This window comes from Scyliorhinus torazame, chromosome 21 (assembly GCF_047496885.1).
Source record: "Scyliorhinus torazame isolate Kashiwa2021f chromosome 21, sScyTor2.1, whole genome shotgun sequence".
Taxonomy (NCBI): domain Eukaryota; kingdom Metazoa; phylum Chordata; class Chondrichthyes; order Carcharhiniformes; family Scyliorhinidae; genus Scyliorhinus; species Scyliorhinus torazame.
Genome location: NC_092727.1, coordinates 131,222,757 through 131,236,986, shown reverse-complemented (window position 1 = coordinate 131,236,986; position 14,230 = coordinate 131,222,757). Strand labels below are relative to the sequence as shown.

Genomic DNA, 14,230 nt, shown 5'->3' with positions numbered 1-14,230 from the left:
CTCCCAGGACAGGTACAGCACGGGGTTAGATACAGAGTAAAGCTCACCCAACACGGTCCCATCAAACACTCCCAGGACAGGTACAGCACGGGGTTAGATACAGAGTAAAGCTCCCTCTACACTGTCCCCATCAAACACTCCCAGGACAGGTACAGCACGGGGTTAGATACAGAGTAAAGCTCCCTCTACACTGTCCCCATCAAACACTCCCAGGACAGGTACAGCACGGGGTTAGATACAGAGTAAAGCTCCCTCTACATTGTTCCCATCAAACACTCCCAGGACAGGTACAGCACGGGGTTAGATACAGAGTAAAGCTCCCTCTACACTGTCCCCATCAAACACTCCCAGGACAGGTACAGCACGGGGTTAGATACAGAGTAAAGCTCCCTCTACATTGTTCCCATCAAACACTCCCAGGACAGGTACAGCACGGGGTTAGATACAGAGTAAAGCTCACCCAACACGGTCCCATCAAACACTCCCAGGACAGGTACAGCACGGGGTTAGATACAGAGTAAAGCTCCCTCTACACTGTCCTCATCAAACACTCCCAGGACAGGTACAGCACGGGGTTAGATACAGAGTAAAGCTCCCTCTACACTGTCCCCATCAAACACTCCCAGGACAGGTACAGCACGGGGTTAGATACAGAGTAAAGCTCCCTCTGCACTGTCCCCATCAAACACTCCCAGGACAGGTACAGCACGGGGTTAGATACAGAGTAAAGCTCCCTCTGCACTGTCCCCATCAAACACTCCCAGGACAGGTACAGCACGGGGTTAGATACAGAGTAAAGCTCCCTCTACACTGTCCCCATCAAACACTCCCAGGACAGGTACAGCACGGGGTTAGATACAGAGTAAAGCTCCCTCTACACTCTCCCCATCAAACACTCCCAGGACAGGTACAGCACAGGGCTAGATACAGAGTAAAGCTCCCTCTACACTGTCCCCATCAAACACTCCCAGGACAGGTACAGCACAGGGTTAGATACAGAGTAAAGCTCCCTCTTCACTGTCCCCATCAAACACTCCCAGGACAGGTACAGCACAGGGCTAGATACAGAGTAAAGCTCCCTCTACACTGTCCCCATCAAACACTCCCAGGACAGGTACAGCACGGGGTTAGATACAGAGTAAAGCTCCCTCTACACTGTCCCCATCAAACACTCCCAGGACAGGTACAGCACGGGGTTAGATACAGAGTAAAGCTCCCTCTACACTGTCCCCATCAAACACTCCCAGGACAGGTACAGCACGGGGTTAGATACAAGGTGGAATTTTCCTCATTGTGCTGGAGTTGTTGAGAATTGTGCTCTGATCCTTACCAGCGGCACTGCTGGCTTTCCCCGCTATATTGTCCAAACACTGCTGGAGATGAGTCTCACACCGTCACACTGACAGGATGGCCCAGACAATCTGGCAAGCTTGGATTTCCAGAGATCAGGGCACTTCCAGTCACCAGGTACAACAGGTAAAAAGAGGAAAGAAAACTGTGGCTGTAAGTGCTGAGTAAAAGCTGCATGGTCACCGTTAGATCCTTCAAGGTGCTTCTGCCCTCGTTCAGGTTCATTGTTTCTCCTGGGCCTGAATTCTCAGGACGGTGGGTGCTAGGCACCCGTCTTTATGAGATTCAGTGGGCAGCACTTCCACGCTGCCACTTCACGCTGGAATGAGCATTGATTGGCAGCGAGTGGCACCTCCGTCAACACTTGGAAATAAATCCCGCCTTGGAGAGCTGTCAGCCAATCAAATTGGCCAACTGCTGTCCAGCCCATTTAAGCACAGCGCTCCAGTGTCAATAAGACCATAAGACACAGGAGCAGAATTAGTCCACTCGGCCCATCGAGTCTGCTCCGCCATTCAATCATGGCTGATATTTTTCTTGTCCCCATTCTCCTGCCTTCTCTCCATAACCTTTGACCCCCTTATTAATTAAGAACCTATCTATCTCTGTCTTAAAGACACTCAGTGATTTGGCCTCCACAGCCTTCTGCGGCAAAGAGTTCCACAGATTCACCACCCTCTGGCTGAAGAAATCCCCCCTCGTCTCAGTTTTAAAGGATCGACCCTTTAGTCTGAGATTGTGTCCTCTGCTTCTAGTTTTTCCTACAAGTGGAAACATCCTCTCCACGCCCACTCTATCCAGGCCTCGCAGTATCCTGTAAGTTTCAATAAGATCCCCACTCATCCTTCTAAACCCCAACGAGTACAGACCCAGAGTCTTCAACCGTTCCTCATATGACAAGCTCTTCATTCCAGGGATCATTCTTGTGAACCTCCTCAGGACCCTTTCCAAGGCCCCAGCACATCCTTCCTTAGAGACAGGACCCAAAACTGCTCACAATACTCCAAATGGGGTCTGACCAGAGCCTTATACAGCCTCAGAAGTACATCCCTGGTCTTGTATTCTAGCCCTCTCGACATGAATGTTAACATTGCATTTGCCTTCCTAACTGCCGACTGAACCTGCACGTTAACCTTAAGAGAATCGTGAACAAGGACTCCCAAGTCCCTTTGTGCTTCTGATTTCCTAAGCATCTTCCCATTTAGAAAATGCCGAAATTCCTCCTTCCAAAGTGCATAACCTAACACTTTTCCACATTGTATTCCGTCTGCCACTTCTTTGCCCACTCCCCTAGCCTGTCCAAGTCCTTCTGCAGCCCCCCTTGCTTCCTCAATACTACCTGTCCCTCTACAGATCTTTGTATCATCTGCAAACTTGGCAACAGTGCCTTCAGTTCCTTCTTCCAGATCATTAATGTATATTGTGAAAAGTTGTGGTCCCAGCACAGAGCCCTGAGGCACACCACTAGTCAGCAGCTGCCATCCTGAAAAAGACCCCTTTATCCCCACTCTCTGCCTTCTGCCAGTCAGCCAATCCTCAATCAATGCCAGCATCTTACCCTTAACAGCATTGGCTCTTAACTTATTTAACAGTCTCCTATGTGGCACCTTGTCAAAGACCTTCTGGAAATCTAAATAAACCACGTCCACTGGTTCTCCTTTGTCGAACTTCGTTGTTACCTCCTCAAAGAACTGTCCAGAAGCGGTACTGCAGGACCGTGCTGAGACAGCCGCACTGCTGGGAAGTACCTGAGGAGGCGGTGACGTAACGGTACTGTCACTGGACTAGTGAACCAGAGACCCAGAGTAATATTCTGGGGACCCGGTTCCAATCCCACCACTGTAGATGGTGAAACCTAAATTCAATAAAAATCTGGAATTAAAAGTCTAATTATGACCATGAAACTGTTGTCCATCTGGAGGTTTCTGGTGTGTAAGGGGACTGCTCCCCAATCTGAAGGGGCCTTCTGATGGAGGCACCTCCCTCCCCGCTCTAGATTGAAGGTGAGAACTGTTTCTATTTCCCACCCGCAGTCGTTGGACACCCACCCGCCTGTACATTGAGCCGGGCGGGAAAAGGGCCAATTGGTCATTTAGGGCCTTAATTGGGGCATGGACACCCTGTCCCCCTCACTGTAAAATCACATCTGGGTTGTGGCACGCGGGATCCCCAAGGGAATCCTGTCCATGCTTCTCCCCACCCACATCTCAGAACCCGCTGGGGGAGGCCGGGAGCACAACATTCCCATGCTGTCATTGAGACTGCGTCCTTCCTGGGTTTGTGAAATGAAAATCGCTTATTGTCACAAGTAGGCTTCAAATGAAGTTACTGTGAAAAGCCCCTAGTCACCATATTCCAGCACCTGTTCAGGGAGGCTGGTACGGGAATCGAACCGTGCTGCTGGCCTGCCTTGGTCTGCTTTAAAAGCCAGCGATTTAGCCCAGTGTGCTAAACCAGCCCCTGGTATTTATATTTACTCGCAACCCATCAAAGCTCAAATCTCACTGGGATCCTGCTGTGCATATAGAGCGACCTCTAATCCTGGGAAATGAAGCGTGAGGGAAACCTCACACCATCAGAGCTCCCAGCCCTGAGCAGATATATTTTACCCTGTGCATTGGGGACTGCTTTAACCAATCCAGCTCCATGAGCAGTTCTCAGATAACATCAGCTGCTGTTGCTAGGAGACCGATGTATTTAATGGTTCTGTGTATCATAATGTCATTCGTAATCTGCAGCCTCTGTGAAAATGTATTAATTTGAACCCAATGACCTTTACTTCACAGCTCGGTACTGTTGCTTACGTTGTAATAACCATTTCAGATTCTCGAACCAGAACTATTTCAACTTTGTAGTGTTTCCACAGAACTCACAGATGACAAAGGCTAATGAATACTTCTTGACACTCAGTCCTGTCTTACACCACGAGTCTCCCACTGTTATAAAAGCTGCTTTGGAAACAGAGGGAACCTCCACTCTGTACAGATACTGACTGTCTGAAATTATGGATTTGAAATGTTTCCACGTGCTTGACATTTGACTAAATTATCTTCACCCGTTTCATTTTAATATTGTTTGTTCGGGTCCTTATCTGATGGAACAGATTCTCTCACCTCCCCACTGTCCAGGTGGACACAGATCAGAAGGAAAGATTCTCGAGACACAAACCCCTGACTATCTCACCTGGAACTTGCAAAGTGAAAGGTGCGTTTTATAGGCATGTCTGCCACATTTCAAATCACATTTTCTTTCATCCTTTGGCTCAATCAGTTTGAAATGATTGCACAGATACCAAAAAGCAGTAGATGTAGAGGAAGTGGATACAATCACAAAATGTTCAGCAGCTTTCAGTGTGTCAATCTGACACTGGAGTGAGAATCTGCTCCAGTTTCTCAAACCTCCTGCTGGCAGTAAAAGCTGTAAATACTTTGTATCAGCTGTGGACACTGTGTGAATGTACCAGCTCCCTGGATTCTATTAGACTCTGCAGTCCACACCCACACATCTGGATAAAAGACAGCAATTTATCCGTTTGCAAGTAGATTTGAGAAATAACTTGGAGCAGAGTTTCATCATGTGCAAAGATTTAAAGAGGACAACACTGTGAATTTTAAAAGTTAGAATTTAGGAGGTGCAGGCTGCGATTTTCACGCAAAAATCCTGCAAGAGGCCAAAATCGAGAATCTCTCTGGTGAGATCTCGCCACATGATTGTCCCCATTCCCCCACCATTGATGTAATGAGGTTCCTGTACAAGAAGGTCAGGAAACTCATTGCAATAAATTTGAATCTCACCAGCGGGTTTCTCGCAGTATCGGCCCCCCACGTTGGAATTCCCCCCTCGCCGTTGTGACATCACGTGGGCGAGGGTTACAACAGGTCCGGAACAACGTTAGCCAAACTCGGAGTCCACACCGGGGGGGGGCACAGGTAATTACAGTCCCCAGGAGGGGAGACGTACATGCCCGGGCAATATCTTGGCAGTGACACTGCCCCTCACTGCCAAGGGACAGTGCCAGGGAGCAGTGCCAGGGAGAATTGTCAAGGGCAGTGTAAGGGGGATATGCTGGGGGCAGTGTCAGGGGAAAGTGCCAGGGGGTAGTGCTGGGGGATATGCTGGGGCAGTGCCAAGGGAATTTGCCAGTGACAATGCTGGAGCGGGCGTCCTCTGGGGAGCTCCATGGAGGGAGGAGGGTTTCCCCAAGGCTCCACCTCCAACAATTGTTTTTTTAAATGTTGGAAAAAATGGTGAGATAAGCCACCTGTGCAGCCAGCGAGCTGTACCCACCTTCCTCACCTGTACAGCCAGCGAGCTGCACCCACCTTCCTCACCTGTACAGCCAGCGAGCTGTACCCACCTTCCTCACCTGTGCAACCAGTGACCTGTACCCCACCTTCCTCACCTGTGCAGCCAGTGATCTGTACCCCACCTTCCTCACCTGTGCAGCCAGCGAGCTGTACCCCACCTTCCTCACCTGTGCAGCCAGTGATCTGTACCCCACCTTCCTCACCTGTGCAGCCAGCGAGCTGTACCCCACCTTCCTCACCTGGACAGCCAGTGACCTGTACCCCACCTTCCTCACCTGTGCAGCCAGCGAGCTGTACCCCACCTTCCTCACCTGGACAGCCAGTGACCTGTACCCCACCTTCCTCACCTGTACAGCCAGCGAGCTATACTCACCTTCCTCACCTGTGCAGCCAGTGATCTGTACCCCACCTTCCTCACTTGGACAGCCAGTGACCTGTACCCCACCTTCCTCACCTGTACAGCCAGCGAGCTGTACCCACCTTCCTCACCTGTGCAGCCAGTGATCTGTACCCCACCTTCCTCACTTGGACAGCCAGTGACCTGTACCCCACCTTCCTCACCTGGACAGCCAGTGACCTGTACCCCACCTTCCGCACCTGTACAGCCAGCGAGCTGTACCCCACCTTCCGCACCTGTACAGCCAGTGACCTGTACCCCACCTTCCTCACCTGAGTCGCACAATGACAAAAATCCAGAAAATGCCATTAATCCCATCTGGTTTATGTTGGCTCTTTGGAAGAATCATCCAGTTTCCCCCACACCCTACATTCATGCTTCATAGCTCTGCAAAACCTTCCCGTTTTCCTGTTGATCCAATTCCCTTCGGAAAGTTCCCGTTCAATGTGCTGCCACCGCGGCGAGTTCCAGATCACAACTCACTGGGTGTAAAATGCTCTTTTCGACAATGGTCTGTACTCTCTGATTAGTAAACCCCCAGCTTTGCCTGTGGGACATTTTCTCCACAGTGTGAGCTATAAGATGAGTAAAAGAAAACTAAATTCCTGCTTTAGATTAACCTGGTGCAATCATTAAAAATCGATATCTGATTATCATCCGTGAGTTTTGATGTGTGTCCATGTTCTGTGAAAGTATTTCACCAGCTCCAGCACGCAGGAAACTTGCGGACCTCTCACCTTTGCTGTGTGTCCTTTTCTCCTCTTCCGATTTGACTTATTGATCCTATTCCTGCAAACCACCAGTGTTGAAGTAAGCCCACTTGTGACACTAATAAAGATCACTGTTATTATTACCTCTCCCGCCTCCCTAGGACATGGCATGAACATTGTAACACCAGCCAACTTCCTAACCTCAGAATCACTGAAATTCAGCTTCCAAACACATTTCACAGTAACCATTGACCAATCTCATCAGCAGGAATCAGGAATACTCCTAAACTCACAACCTGTTCAATTAACAAACTAAACACCCTCCAGATGGCCAGGTAGATATTTAACATCCATTTCAGATTCACTCGCGGGCTACTTACTGAATTTCCTTTTCTAAAGTTTGGAATCATTTTAATACTTCCTCATCTTATCCATAAACAAACAAATCTGCTGACACTCACCTTTGAAGCTGTCTGCTAAACTCCTTTCTTGCTCTAATGAGAGTTAGTTGCTGCTGTGTTTCAGTACGGTCCAGTTGGATTTTACATTCCTTGTGCCCCTGCAGATCTTTTAAAGCTTTGTGCCTCCCACAGGAATTAACTTGTTGCTGTGGGAGGGTGGGGCAGTTTGAAACTACAACACTCCAATTTGGAGAGCTGAGATCAGCGAGGCAACCACTCCCTCAGCGATTTACAGTGCAGACGACATGTACACATTGCAACACAGACTCCCTGTCCGTCTGCAATATAACCACCATCTCCCAGCCAGCACCTTACCACAGCAACTACCCCTTTCAAAATCAATTCACGTGATTTGAAATTTCAATGATTTTTGATGAATTATTAACAAGAGGAGAATTGTCTTTGAGGGGATTACTGTACCTGTCCTGGGAGTGTTTGATGGGGTCAGTGTAGAGGGAGCTTTACTCTGTATCTAGCCCTATGCTGTACCTGTCCTGGGAGTGTTTGATGGGGACAGTGTAGAGGGAGCTTTACTCTGTATCTAACCCCGTGCGGTACCTGTCCTGGGAGTGTTTGATGAGGACAGTGTAGAGGGAGCTTTACTCTGTATCTAATCCCGTGCTGTACCTGTCCTGGGAGTGTTTGATGGGGACAGTGTAGAGGGAGCTTTACTCTGTATCTAACCCCGTGCTGTACCTGTCCTGGGAGTGTTTGATGGGACAGTGTAGAGGGAGCTTTACTGTGTATCTAACTCCGTGCTGTACCTGTCCTGGGAGTGTTTGATGGGGACAGTGTAGAGGGAGCTTTACTGTGTATCTAACCCCGTGCTGTACCTGTCCTGGGAGTGTTTGATGGGGACAGTGTAGAGGGAGCTTTACTCTGTATCTAACCCCGTGCTGTACCTGTCCTGGTAGTGTTTGATGGGGACAGTGTAGAGGGAGCTTTACTCTGTATCTAACCCCGTGCTGTACCTGTCCTGGGAGTGTTTGATGGGGACAGTGTAGAGGGAGCTTTACTCTGTATCTAACCCCGTGCTGTACCTGTCCTGGGAGTGTTTGTTCGGGACAGTGTAGAGGGAGCTTTACTCTGTATCTAACCCCGTGCTGTACCTGTCCTGGGAGTGTTTGATGGGACAGTGTAGAGGGAGCTTTACTGTGTATCTAACTCCGTGCTGTACCTGTCCTGGGAGTGTTTGATGGGGACAGTGTAGAGGGAGCTTTACTGTGTATCTAACCCCGTGCTGTACCTGTCCTGGGAGTGTTTGATGGGGACAGTGTAGAGGGAGCTTTACTCTGTATCTAACCCTGTGCTGTACCTGTCCTGGGAGCGTTTGATGTTGACAGAGTAGAGGGAGCTTTACTCTGTATCTAATCCTGTGCAGTACCTGTCCTGGGAGTGTTTGATGGGGACAGTGTAGAGGGAGCTTTACTCTGTATCTAACCCCATGCTGTACCTGTCCTGGGATTGTTTTATGGGGACAGTGTAGAGTGAGCTTTACTCTGTATCTAACCCCGTGCTGTACCTGTCCTGGGAGTATTTGATGGGGACAGTGTAGAGGGACCTTTACTCTGTATCTAGCCCCATGCTGCACCTGTCCTGGGAGTGTTTGATGGGGTCAGTGTAGAGGGAGCTTTACTCTGTATCTAGCCCTATGCTGTACCTGTCCTGGGAGTGTTTGATGGGGACAGTGTAGAGGGAGCTTTACTCTGTATCTAACCCCGTGCTGTACCTGTCCTGGGAGTGTTTGATGGGACAGTGTAGAGGGAGCTTTACTCTGTATCTATCCCCGTGCTGTACCTGTCCTGGGAGCGTTTGATGTTGAAAGAGTAGAGGGAGCTTTACTCTGTATCTAATCCTGTGCATTACCTGTCCTGGGAGTATTTGATGGGGACAGTGTAGAGGGAGCTTTACTCTGTATCTAACCCCATGCTGTACCTGTCCTGGGATTGTTTTATGGGGACAGTGTAGAGGGAGCTTTCTCTGTATCTAACCCCGTGCTGTACCTGTCCTGGGAGTATTTGATGGGGACAGTGTAGAGGGAGCTTTACTCTGTATCTAGCCCCATGCTGCACCTGTCCTGGGAGTGTTTGTTGGGGACAGTGTAGAGGGAGTTTTACTCTGGATCTAACCCCGTGCTGTACCTGTCCTGGGAGTACTTGATGGGGACAGTGTAGAGGGAGCTTTCCTCTGTGTCTAACCCTGTGCTGCACCTTTCTTGGGAGTGTTTGATGTGGACAGTGTAGGGGGAGCTTTACTCTGTATCTAATCCTGTGCAGTACCTGTCCTGGGAGTATTTGATGGGGACAGTGTAGAGGGAGCTTTCCTCTGTGTCTAACCCCGTGCTGTACCTGTCCTGGGAGTGTGATGGGGACAGTGTAGGGGGAGCTTTACTCTGTATCTAACCCCGTGTTGTTCCTGTCCTGGGAGTGTTTGATGGGGACAATGTAGAGGGAGCTTTACTCTGTATCTAATCCTGTGCAGTACCTGTCCTGGGAGTGTTTTATGGGGACAGTGTAGAGTGAGCTTTACTCTGTATCTAACCCCGTGCTGTACCTGTCCTGGGAGTGTTTGATGGGGACAGTGTAGAGGGACCTTTACTCTGTATCTAGCCCCATGCTGCACCTGTCCTGGGAGTGTTTGATGGGGTCAGTGTAGAGGGAGCTTTACTCTGTATCTAGCCCTATGCTGTACCTGTCCTGGGAGTGTTTGATGGGGACAGTGTAGAGGGAGCTTTACTCTGTATCTAAACCCGTGCTGTACCTGTCCTGGGAGTGTTTGATGGGGACAGTGTAGAGGGAGCTTTACTCTGTATCTAACCCCGTGCTGTACCTGTCCTGGGAGTGTTTGATGGGACAGTGTAGAGGGAGCTTTACTGTGTATCTAACTCCGTGCTGTACCTGTCCTGGGAGTGTTTGATGGGGACAGTGTAGAGGGAGCTTTACTGTGTATCTAACCCCGTGCTGTACCTGTCCTGGGAGTGTTTGATGGGGACAGTGTAGAGGGAGCTTTACTCTGTATCTAACCCCGTGCTGTACCTGTCCTGGGAGTGTTTGATGGGACAGTGTAGAGGGAGCTTTACTCTGTATCGATCCCCGTGCTGTACCTGTCCTGGGAGTATTTGATGGAGACAGTGTAGAGGGAGCTTTACTCTGTATCTAACCCCATGCTGTACCTTTTCTGGGAGTGTTTGATGGGAGCAGTGGAGAGGGAGTTTTACTCTGTATCTAATCCCGTGCTGTACCTGTCCTGGGAGCGTTTGATGTTGAAAGAGTAGAGGGAGCTTTACTCTGTATCTAATCCTGTGCATTACCTGTCCTGGGAGTATTTGATGGGGACAGTGTAGAGGGAGCTTTACTCTGTATCTAACCCCATGCTGTACCTGTCCTGGGATTGTTTTATGGAGACAGTGTAGAGGGAGCTTTCTCTGTATCTAACCCCGTGCTGTACCTGTCCTGGGAGTATTTGATGGGGACAGTGTAGAGGGAGCTTTACTCTGTATCTAGCCCCATGCTGCACCTGTCCTGGGAGTGTTTGTTGGGGACAGTGTAGAGGGAGTTTTACTCTGGATCTAACCCCGTGCTGTACCAGTCCTGGGAGTACTTGATGGGGACAGTGTAGAGGAAGCTTTCCTCTGTGTCTAACCCTGTGCTGCACCTTTCTTGGGAGTGTTTGATGTGGACAGTGTAGGGGGAGCTTTACTCTGTATCTAATCCTGTGCAGTACCTGTCCTGGGAGTATTTGATGGGGACAGTGTAGAGGGAGCTTTCCTCTGTGTCTAACCCCGTGCTGTACCTGTCCTGGGAGTGTGATGGGGACAGTGTAGGGGGAGCTTTACTCTGTATCTAACCCCGTGTTGTTCCTGTCCTGGGAGTGTTTGATGGGGACAATGTAGAGGGAGCTTTACTCTGTATCTAACCCCATGCTGTACCTGTTGGGTGTACTTGATGGGGACATTGTAGAGGGAGCTTTACTCTGTATCTAACCCCGTGCTGTACCTGTCCTGGGAGTTTTTGATGGGGACATTGTAGAGGGAGCTTTACTCTATATCTAACCCCGTACTGTCCCTGTCCTGGAGTGTTTGATGGGGACATTGTAGAGGGAGCTTTACTCTGTATCTAACCCCGTGCTGTACCTGTTCTGGGAGTGTTTGATGCGGACAGTGTTGAGGGTGCTTTACTCTGTATCTTACTCCATGCTGTACCTGATCCAAGTGGAAACAACTCAGATTTGGAATAAACATTGAAACAACAGAATTCTAGAAATCCATTTCTTTTAACTATTTACCATTAGTTGGGGAATTTCCGTTCGCTGTTTGACCTACTTTCTGTTCCAGTCCAAAAGTGGAATTACAGCCTCTAACATTTGTAAATGGCACTTCCTAACTTCGGAGCGTTATTCCATTCGGAGCGTTATTCCATTCGGAGCGTTATTCCATTCGGACCGTTATTCCATAAGCAGCGTTATTCCATTAGGAGCGTTATTCAATTCGGAGCGTTATTCTGTGAGTAACGTTATTCCATTAGGAGCATTATTCCATTAGGAGTGTTATTTCAATAGGAGTGTTATTCCATTAGGATTGTTATTCCATTCGGGGCGTTATTCCATTCGGAGCGCTATTCCATTCAGAGCGTTATTCTGTGAGGAGCGTTATTCTATTAGGAGCGTTATTCCATTAGGAGCGTTATTCTATTAGGAGCGTTATTCCATTAGGAGATTTATTCCATTAGGAGTGTTATTCCATTTGGAGCGTTATTCCATTAGGAGCGTTATTCTATTAGGAGTGTTATTCCATTAGGAGCATTATTCTATTAGGAGTGTTATTCCATTACGAGCGTTATTCCATTTGGAGCATTATTCCATTAGGAGTTTTATTCCATTTGGAGCGTTATTCCATTAGGAGCGTTATTCTATTAGGAGCGTTATTCCATTAGGAGCGTTATTCTATTAGGAGCGTTATTCCATTCGGAGTGTTATTCCATTAGGAGCGTTATTCTGTGAGGAGCGTTATTCCATTAGGAGCATTATTCCATTAGGAGCGTTATTCCATTACGAGCGTTATTCTGTTAGGAGTGTTATTCCAGTAGGAGCATTATTCCATTAGGTGAGTCATTCCATTTGGAGTGTTATTCCATTTGCTGCGTTATTCCATTAGGAGCGTTATTCCAGTAGGAGTGTTAGGAGCGTTATTCCATTAGGAGCGTTATTCTGTTAGGAGTGTTATTCCAGTAGGAGCATTATTCCATTTGGAGTGTTATCCTATTAGGAGTTTTATTCCATTAGGAGTTTTATTTCATTTGGAGCATTATTCCATTTGGAGTGTTATTCCATTTGCAGTGTTATTCTATTAGGAGCGTTATTCCATTTGCAGCGTTATTCCATTAGGAGTGTTATTCCATTAGGAGCGTTATTCCATTAGAAGCGTTATTCCAGTAGGAGCATTATTCCATTAGGAGTGTTATTCTATTAGGAGTGTTATTCTATTAGGAGCGTTATTCCATTTGCAGCGTTATTCCATTAGGAGTGTTATTCCATTAGGAGCGTTATTCCAGTAGGAGCGTTATTCCATTAGGAGCGTTATTCCATTACGAGTGTTATTCTATTAGGAGTGTTATTCCATTATGAACGTTATTCCATTAGGAGTGTTATTCTATTAGGAGCGTTATTCCATTAGGAGCGTTATTCCATTACGAGCGTTAATCCATTTGGAGTGTTATTCCAGTAGGAGCGTTATTCCATTATGTGAGTTATTCCATTTGGAGTGTTATTCCATTAGGAACGTTATTTCAGTAGGAGTGTTAGGAGCGTTATTCCGTTAGGAGTGTTATTCCATTAGGAACTTTAGTCCATTGGGAGTGTTATTCCATTAGGAGTGTTATTCCATTTGCTGCGTTATTCCATTCGTAGCGTTATTCCATTAGGAGCGTTATTCTATTAGGAGCGTTATTCCAGTAGGAGTGTTAGGAGCGTTATTCCGTTAGGAACGTTATTCCATTGGGAGTGTTATTCTATTAGGAACTTTAGTCCATTGGGAGTGTTATTCCATTAGGAGTGTTATTCCATTTGCTGCGTTATTCCATTCGGAGCGTTATTCCATTAGGAGCATTATTCTATTAGGAGCGTTATTCCATTAGGAACGTTATTCCATTCGGTGTGTTATTCCATTAGGAACGTTATTCCATTCGGAGTGTTATTCCATTAGGAGTGTTATTCCATTTGCTGCATTATTCCATTAGGAGCGTTATTCTATTAGGAGCGTTATTCTATTAGGAGCGTTACTCCATTAGGAACGTTATTCCATTAGGAGTGTTATTCCATTAGGAACGTTATTCCACCTTAGGACTGTTATTCCATTAGGAGTGTTATTCCATTAGGAGCGTTATTCCATTTGCAGCGTTATTCCATTAGGAGAGTTATTCCATTAGCAGCGTTATTCCATTAGGTGCGTTATTCCATTTGCAGCGTTATTCCATTAGGAGTGTTATTCCATTAGGAGCGTTATACCATTTGCTGCATTATTCCATTAGGAGTGTTTTTCCATTAGGAGTGTTATTCCATTTGCTGCATTATTCCATTAGGAGCGTTATTCTATTAGGAGCGTTACTCCATGAGGAACGTTATTCCATTAGGAACGTTATTCCATTAGGAGTGTTATTCCATTAGGAGTGTTATTCCATTAGGAGCGTTATTCCATTTGCAGCGTTATTCCATTTGGAGTGTTATTCCATTAGCAGCGTTATTCCATTAGGTGCGTTATTCCATTTGCTGCGTTATTCCATTACGAGCGTTATTCCATTAGGAGTGTTATTCCATTAGGAACGTTATTCCATTAGGAGTGTTATTCCATTAGGAACGTTATTCCACCTTAGGACTGTTATTCCATTAGGAGTGTTATTCCATTAGGAGCGTTATTCCATTTGCAGCGTTATTCCATTAGGAGTGTTATTCCATTAGCAGCGTTATTCCATTAGGTGCGTTATTCCATTTGCAGCGTTATTCCATTAGGAG

The 14,230-nt window shown here is 47.3% G+C and overlaps 1 protein-coding gene across 2 annotated transcripts in view; it reads right to left on the bottom strand.

Moving 5' to 3' along the window:
- LOC140398686 (tensin-4-like) overlaps nt 1-7,366 on the bottom strand; it is a 62,833-nt gene extending 55,467 nt beyond the window's left edge. The window contains exon 1 of one of the 2 annotated variants that reach the window (XM_072487673.1): nt 7,226-7,366. The gene's annotated coding sequence lies outside the window, so the exon portion shown is untranslated. Of the gene's footprint in view, nt 1-6,791; nt 6,844-7,225 lie in introns of those variants that run through there. The other variant, XM_072487675.1, reaches the window with a different exon arrangement.
- Between the last annotated feature and the right edge of the window lie 6,864 nt (nt 7,367-14,230).